The sequence below is a fragment of the Cryptomeria japonica genome, chromosome 3 (assembly GCF_030272615.1).
Source record: "Cryptomeria japonica chromosome 3, Sugi_1.0, whole genome shotgun sequence".
NCBI classification, from domain to species: Eukaryota; Viridiplantae; Streptophyta; class Pinopsida; order Cupressales; family Cupressaceae; genus Cryptomeria; species Cryptomeria japonica.
Window position 1 is genome coordinate 722994899 of NC_081407.1, and position 8323 is coordinate 723003221.

Here is an 8323-nt window from a genome sequence, read left to right on the forward strand (position 1 = left end):
TAAGAGCTTGACCTAACCCTAAGAGTACTACCTAAGTTCTAAAACATATAATGCTATTAAATTTGTAAGGTTATAAGACCGATCTCGATTGTGACTATAGGAATTACACACTTGATTTCTTTCATGGGTATGTACCGTTCCAAGCTGCTTGACAAGTGATGATCATCATATACTACCACTTCCATGCATAAAATAAACTTTAATTTCTTTAGGTGACAGGCATTGTGTAACAACATGGGAACTCTCACATACCCACCACTATCATTCTATAGGACATCATCTGTGTTACTCTTCCTCTTTCTCTTCCTACCTATTGTTTCCTTTTGAAAAACATATTGCAAGTACTCTGACTCATCATGTTGCTTTGTTGACACTATTTTTCACATCTGCTTTGCTCATTAAAAACATATTTAAGAAGAATATTGTTGCAGGTTTCCTTGTTTGTCACGGTAATACACCTGTGGTTCAATTTCAAACCCTATTCCTCCTATTCAATATACACACACAAACCCATCAGTCATCGAGACTCCAAGCGAACAAACAACGAGGCTTCGCTAAAAAGCAAGTGTAAGAGCTTGACCTAACCTTAAGAGTACTACCTAAGTTCTAAAACATATGATGCTATTAAATTTGCAAGGTTATAAGACTGATCTCGATTGTGATTATAGGAATTACACACTTGATTTCTTTCATGGATATGTATCGTTCCAAGCTGTTTGACAAGTGATGATCATCATATACTACCACTGCCATGTATACAACAAACTTTAATTTCTTTAGGTGATAGGCATTGTGTAACAACATGGGAACTCTCGCATACCCATCACTATCATTCTACAGGACATCATTTGTGTTACTCTCCCTCTTTCTCTTCCTACCTATTGTTTCCTTCTGAAAAACATATTGCAGGTACTCTGACTCATCATGTTTCTTTGTTGACACTATTTTCCACATCTGCTCTGCTCATTAAAAACACATTCGAGAAGAGTATTGTCGCAGGTTTCCTTGTTTGTCACGGTAATACGCCCGTGGTTCAATTTCAAACCCTATTACTCCTATTCAATATACACACACAAATCCATCGGTCAATTTTCTTAGGAGATCATACATGATAAAAATCAAAGAGGAAGTTGCAGACAAGAAATAAATTCACTTACTTCTATAGAAGTGCAGACACAATTGCAGTGGGGTATGGAGGGAGGGAGGGAGAGAAGAAGAGAAAGAGGGATGGGGTATGGAGGAAGGGAGAAGGGGAGAGAGTGAGAGAGAGAAGGATGGGGTATGGAGGAAGGGATAAGGGGAGAGATAAAGGGATGGGGTATGGAGGAAGGGAGAAGGGGAGAGAGAGAGAGAGAGAGAGAGAGAGAGAGAGAGAGAGAGAGAGAGAGAGAGAGAAAGGCACCTTGTATGCGTTTGAGAGGGGGAGACAATACACTTCCATGTGTATATATATGTTTAATATATTATATATATACATATACTATATATTATATGTATATACACATATTATACATACAATATCATATTATACACATATTATATATAGAATATCATATTATACAATAGTGCATACGCGCTGCTTACACCATAAGTACCCCGTACGTGCTACTTACACCATAAGTACCTCGTACGCACTTTTGACTGTTTAGGCTTGGAAATAGGCATGGATGACAAAGCTACGGTTTGGCAGTTTGATTTCCCTCCATTTCTCTCATTTTTTACGTGTTTTATTTTATCGACTTTGTCATCATCAGGTTTACACTCATTAAGTGGGTATTTCTAAAATTGCCACCATATTTTCACCTATCTTTTGATCTTTCTAACCATATATTTTTTTTTCAATTTGAACAACAATAACGTATTATTATTGAGTTTCTTTTACCAGTGTCTCCATAGTTCTCACAGACATAGGTGCACCATTTTTTGAATAACTTTTGATATACTTATCCAAATTTAAAAAACTTAAAATATTATTGTAGTGCACTTGATTCTTTACAATTTAAAAAAAAAATTGTATTTTCGATTTGTTTAGTGCAACTTATGCTTCGCGGACAAACAGGTACCTAATTTTCAGGATGTGCTCGATTGGAAAAATCATAAAAAAAAAAAAAATACTCACAAAAAATTACAAAAAAATACACATCTTCTAGTTCTCACTCTTAACTATCTTTCTGCCAAAGGATTTATCAAAATACTAAATCTAACTATGAATTTTTCGATGCGCACGTCAGACACTATGTTATATTTTTCAGAAAAAATTAGGGTCATTTTTTCGTGCGTGAAGGATTTGACCCCCTTCATCTCATCCAATTTTGAAAAAGTTTAGTGGTTTGGAAACTAGATTCAGAGTACTATAATATTTGTTCTTTGATTATCTTCATATCTTGAGTGGATGACTTTCAAATTTTTCTTCCAAGTTCAGGTTCGCCTAATTTCAAAAAAAAAAGTGTCCACTTATACCCCCCTTTTTTACCACCATCTTTGTGCACTTGCCCCATGCATAATTTCTTATTTTCAATCAACTCCCAGAAGTGTATGCAAAGGTTAGGGTCTTGTAAGATGATGAGAGGAATGAAGGGGCAATTCACAAAAAGCATCTACAGGGGCATTAACACAATCACACAATCTAAGAACGGAAAAGGAATGTATTCAAACAAGAGAGGAAAGATACATCAGACAAAATATTTGAACTAGAAAGAGGCAAAGCAGACAATTTTTTATTGATGTGAGGCAAGGAAATATTTACAATTACAAAAGGTCTAAAATTCCATAAAAGAAAACAAGGAGAGCACCCCGAGAATACATTACAAGATTTCCTCTATAAATCAAGCATAACTCTAGTAAAACATTAGGCTTTGAAACCCCTACAGACTAGGGTTAGGTTACAGAGAGAGACCAACATAATGAATCAAATGGAAGATCTAATGTTGTGTGTTGGATCATATCCCTAGAGTGTTACTACAGTCGATGGAGATAGAAATTTGTAAAAAATCTTGGCAGCTCTGGTAGGATATGGTGTTTGATGTCCTCTATCAAACCAAAAGTCTTTTGTATGCCATAAATGTGTATGGACAGTCTTGGGAAATGTCTACAAATCCAAGAAAGAGTAATGGCACTCTCTCTGCATTGATTGGAGTTGATTGGAACTCAATCAGATCAGATATGGCATGTTGACAGGACCTTCATTCAATTTTTACTTGATAGGTCGACAACCACCACGACAATTGTTTGAATTCTAACATTCATCCCCAAGTTTGAATCTTGATCGTTGGATCTTCCCTTTACACAAAATTAGATGGCTATCCCACGTTCATGAAGCTTTGTCAGTCCCACTATCTAGGCCAAAACCATCATCTCACTAATCGGACTGGACACATGGCAGGATCTCTCGGGATAGCAAGTTAGCCCAAGACGGTAACATAGAACCCACGAAGATGCAGCCAACATTTAGTTACCATTAGCTTCTAATCCCAAGATCATGGCTTGAAATAGCACTTATTCCTAACCATCACGATGATGTGACCAACATCTGATAGTAACCTCCAACAACCCATCGCAACATCCCAAGGTAGATCGGCCATTCACCTTGGCTACTGTGAACCTGAAATCAATGAACTTCTTGCCTGCCAGTAGTGGGTAAGATAGGGTTGGTATTTTGATGCATGGGGACCCTCCAACTGGTGGCACTCAAGCGATATGACCATCGTAGTAGATCAACGGAGGAAAAGAACAAGGCCAAAAAAGACCAAGAAAGGAAACCTTAGGGGTTTAGTGGTTTAAGGGTTTAGGCCTTGAGGAAAAAAAATGTAGGGCTTAGCCACTAGGTTATCTTCGATCGATTGTTTGCACGGCTAAGGTTGACATAAAAAAATATCAACAATAACCTCTATTTCACATCTAACTAACACTCTAAGTTGTCTTAAACCTTCAACATAATAAACTTCATCAATTTTATGCTTACCATCAATCGAGATACTTCCTCTCCTACAAATTTCATTCCTCCACCATCATATTTCCTAATATTAATGAACTTGTCTTTATCACATGTCATGTGATTTGAACATCTGGGAGTCAATGATCCAAGCTTTTAGTTCCACCTTAACAAGAAGTGTGGTCTTTTCATTATTATTCTTTCCTTCTGGTCTTCTAGATATATAGCTAGAAACAAGGATTCTTCATTTGAATCTTCACCCTCTTCATCTTCTGATGAATGTACTCCCATAGAATATAGTTTTTCCTTTCCTTTATCATTTGTCTTCTTCTTAAATTCATATTTTCTAAATCTACTCTTCTTCTCATCATCATCAGGTTTCTTTTAATCCTCTTTATATATACATTTAGAAGCATAATGACCAATTCTACCACAATTAAAGAATTTCAAGGGTAACTTAACTTTATATTTTTCGATACCTCTCTTCAATCTTCCTACAAAGTTTTCTTCAATCTCTTCTAGATTCTCACTTTCTTCTGATTCACTTCTACTAGCCTTGAAACATTAAATGTGGCTTCCCTCTTCTCTCTTTTTATTTCTTCCATCTCTAAAATCTCAAAGGCAGATAGTGTTCCAATAAGCTAGTCAATCGAATACTTATCAGGATCATGAACTTATTCTATAGCACACTTCTTATGTTTGTACGATGTAGGCAGAGTTAAAAGAATCTTCCTTATAACATCTCCTTCTTCAAGATATCCACCTACAACTCTAATAGCATCTGCAACATCATTCACCATGTGTGTTTAGCTCTCAACACCTTCATCTTTAGCCTTTCTTAGATGCTCATACTCATGTTTCAGATTCATCAACCTAGATTGCTTTGTCTTTGAATCTCCTTCATAGGCTTGACACATTTTTTTCCAAATATCTTTAGCTTCTTTCAATCCTTTAACTTTCCCAAACATTGCATCACTCAAGAAACTGAATAATATTGTTCTAGCTTTCAGATTTGTCTCATGATTATTAACTTCATCTAGGGTCTAAGGTCCATTTTGTGGAGGTTTATAACTAGACTTGACAATGTCCCAAATTCAATTCTACAAAGTTTACAAAAAATATTCCATCTTATCCTTCCAATAAGGAATTTTTTTGTCATCAAACAATGGAGCCTTAATATGTATTTCTTATACCATTTTGTATCCACCTCTAGTGGTTAATCTTTACAAAAGGGAACCTTGCTCTGATACCAATTGTTGAACCCTAGGTACGACTGAGAGGGGGGTGAATTAGTCCAGAACTTCAAAATAAATTAATTATAAAAAGCATTCAACCATACAAAAACACTACTGAAAAACTCACTAACCATCAACACATGAACACCATATTTTATATGGAAAACCCAAACTGGGAAAAACCACAGGGAGAATATAACTCACAGTATGAATAACAATGATTACAAAGTTTTTGGCTCACTGCCAAGGAGAAATAGCACCAACAATGATTACAAAGTTTTTGGCTCACTGCCAAGGAGAAACAACACCTAATGGACTTGTAGAACTAAGGTGCAAAACCTTAGGAAAGATACAAAATAAGGACTTGCTCAACTAAGGCTCACTGCTTCAGAGCAAGATACATAGATGTTGCTAGAAGACTCATTGTCATACAACAACTGAAAAAATAGTGGAGTTGATATCAGAAGGATCTCCTAAACATGAAATTGTCCTTGAACAACAAAATAAACCAACCAATATCATGGCAAACACCTCTTAACACAATCTTTATCTCTGCACACTATATTTCATAATATACCACCTTCAAAGCTCTTCACAATCTGACCTTTGCACATTCACAAACTCAAATTTATTTGCATATCATTTGCATACACTTCTCATCAATTCACACACATTCAACACATTCTTCTAATCAACTCATCCATCTGAACTCCTTAAATATGAAATAAAACATCAAAAACCTAATTGAGGGTTGGCCAAAATAGAATAAGCCACCTAGACCAAAAATACTCAAGGCGGTTCACTCCAAGAGAAAAAGGGGACCCAAATACATCATATAACATCTTTCCAAGCCATATCCAATGATTTGCACATGCTAACACATCCTCCAAGTTCGGCACCAAATGTAATGTGTAGATAGGCATTAAAGCTTGTCAAATAGCCGGCCAAAAAGATATCTTCTGATGTAAAATACTCCATGCGGATCTCCACAAACCAAGATGAGACCCATAACATTGTCCCAATTTTTCATCCATGGCATATCCAGATCAAACATGATCCAAATAAGTTAAACCAATATTTGGACACATTGAACCACAACATAATTAAATACACTCAAATTAACATAACTCACTCGTGAAGCACAAACATTACAAGAGAATCGTATTGAGAATACCGTAAGAATCATATAATCATGTCCTCTGAACCGCAACATAAACTTCAACATATCTGGGGCTACCAAAGAATTTTTGGACCAATCTAACAAACACTCTTCTTGTTAGAAAGTAGTAACATCTGACTTCTACAAACCATGAACTAGAGAATCAAACCAGTATATCAATGAGACATTAAAATACTATTTCTCGTATTGCCACAACCAATACCAAAATATTTCAACCAACTGCAACACCAACACAAGATACATCTGGGCAACCAAGTTTGACATCAATGACAACAACACAAACTCATATTTCCAACAAATCTCACCTCTCATTTCCCTCTCTCCCTAATTGCCTCTCTCTATTCCTATCCATCCCTCTCTCCTCTCCCTTTCTCTCCCTCCTTACCTCTCCTACAAACCTCTACCTCCCTCCCTACCCCCTCTCTCTTTGTCTCTCTCTTTCTCTTTCCCCCACTCCCTCCCTACTCTATTTCTCTTTCTCTTTTGCTTTATCTCTATCTCCTCTCTCTTCCCCCACTCCCTCCCTACTCTCTTTCTCTTTCTCTTTAGCTCTTTCTCTTTAGGTTTATTATTAATGGTATAAGCTATAAGGCTTAGGGTTGATGGTGTGAAGTGTAGAGTTGAGAGTTAAGGGTATGGGGTTTATAATTGAGGGCATAAGGTATAGGGTTTGGGGTTAATAGTATAAAATATAAGATTTAGGGTTGAGGGTATTTGGTATAGGGTCAAGGGTATATGATTTACAATTTAGGGTATAATTATATATGATTGAGGGTATATGGTTTATGATTGAGGGTATAAGGTTTAGGATGGAAGGAGAGGGGAGATAGAGAGAATGAGAGAATTAAAGATAACTAAAGACGGAATGAGGAAGGGATAGACAAAGGGATGAAGAGGTATGTAGAGAAATAGAGTAGGGAGGGAGTGAGAGAGGGTGGAAGAGAGAGAAGTGGAAAGGGAAGAGAGAGAGAGAGAGAGAGAGAGAGAGAGAGAGAGAGAGAGAGAGAGAGAGAAATGGAAAGGGAGGGAGAGATAGAAAGACATGAAGACAGAAAGGGGGGCCAAGGAGAGAAGTAGAGAATAGAGAATGGGAGGAGGGAGGGGAGATAGAGATAATTACTTAGGGAAGGAGAGTGAGAGAGAGTTATATTGAGAGATTGGGAGGGATGGGGTGGAAGTAGGGAGGAAGAGAGAGGTAATATAGAGAGAAGTATAATGGGATGGAGGTAGAGAGATGAGATATAGAAGTAGAGAGAGAGGGACAAAAAGGTAGGTGGAGAGATATGGAGAGGGGAGATAGATAGATAGATAGATAGATAGATAGATAGATAGATAGATAGATGGATAGATAGATAGATAGGGAGGGATGGAGATGCATGTAGAGAAATAGAGGTAGCGATAAAAAGAGAGGTATCTAGAGATAGGGAGAGGTGAGATAGAGATAAGTAGAGAGAGAAGTGGTGAGAGAGATAATTCAAGAGAGGAGGGATGGAGGAAGAGAAATGGAGAGGTGTGTAAGGAAACAAAGGTAGGGAGAGAGTGACGAAGAGGTACGTAGAGAGAGGGAGAGAGGAGAATAGAGCTAAGTAGAGAGAAAAGTAGGGAGGAAGAGAGAAAGGAGAGATGGAGAGGAGAGAGAGTGTAGTACTTGTAAAGAGGGGAAGAGGGTAGATAGAGAGTGGAGAGTGAAGGGTGAGAGAGAGAGAGAGAGAGGTAGAGAGATAGGTCTAGAGCTAGGGGAGAGAGGAGAGAGTGAGATAGAGACAGGTAAAGAGGGGGAGAGGGAGAGTGATAGAGAGAGAAGTTGTTATGTGACTTTTTCTTCAAGAGAAGATAAAGTTATGAAATAAACCTTTTTGAATTAAAAAGGAAGATAAAAATAAGGGATAATTTAATCCTTTGGTTTAAAGAAATATTAATAAATAATGTTAATGGAAACTATCTTAAAATAGAGTTATGATTATTTTTTATGAAAGG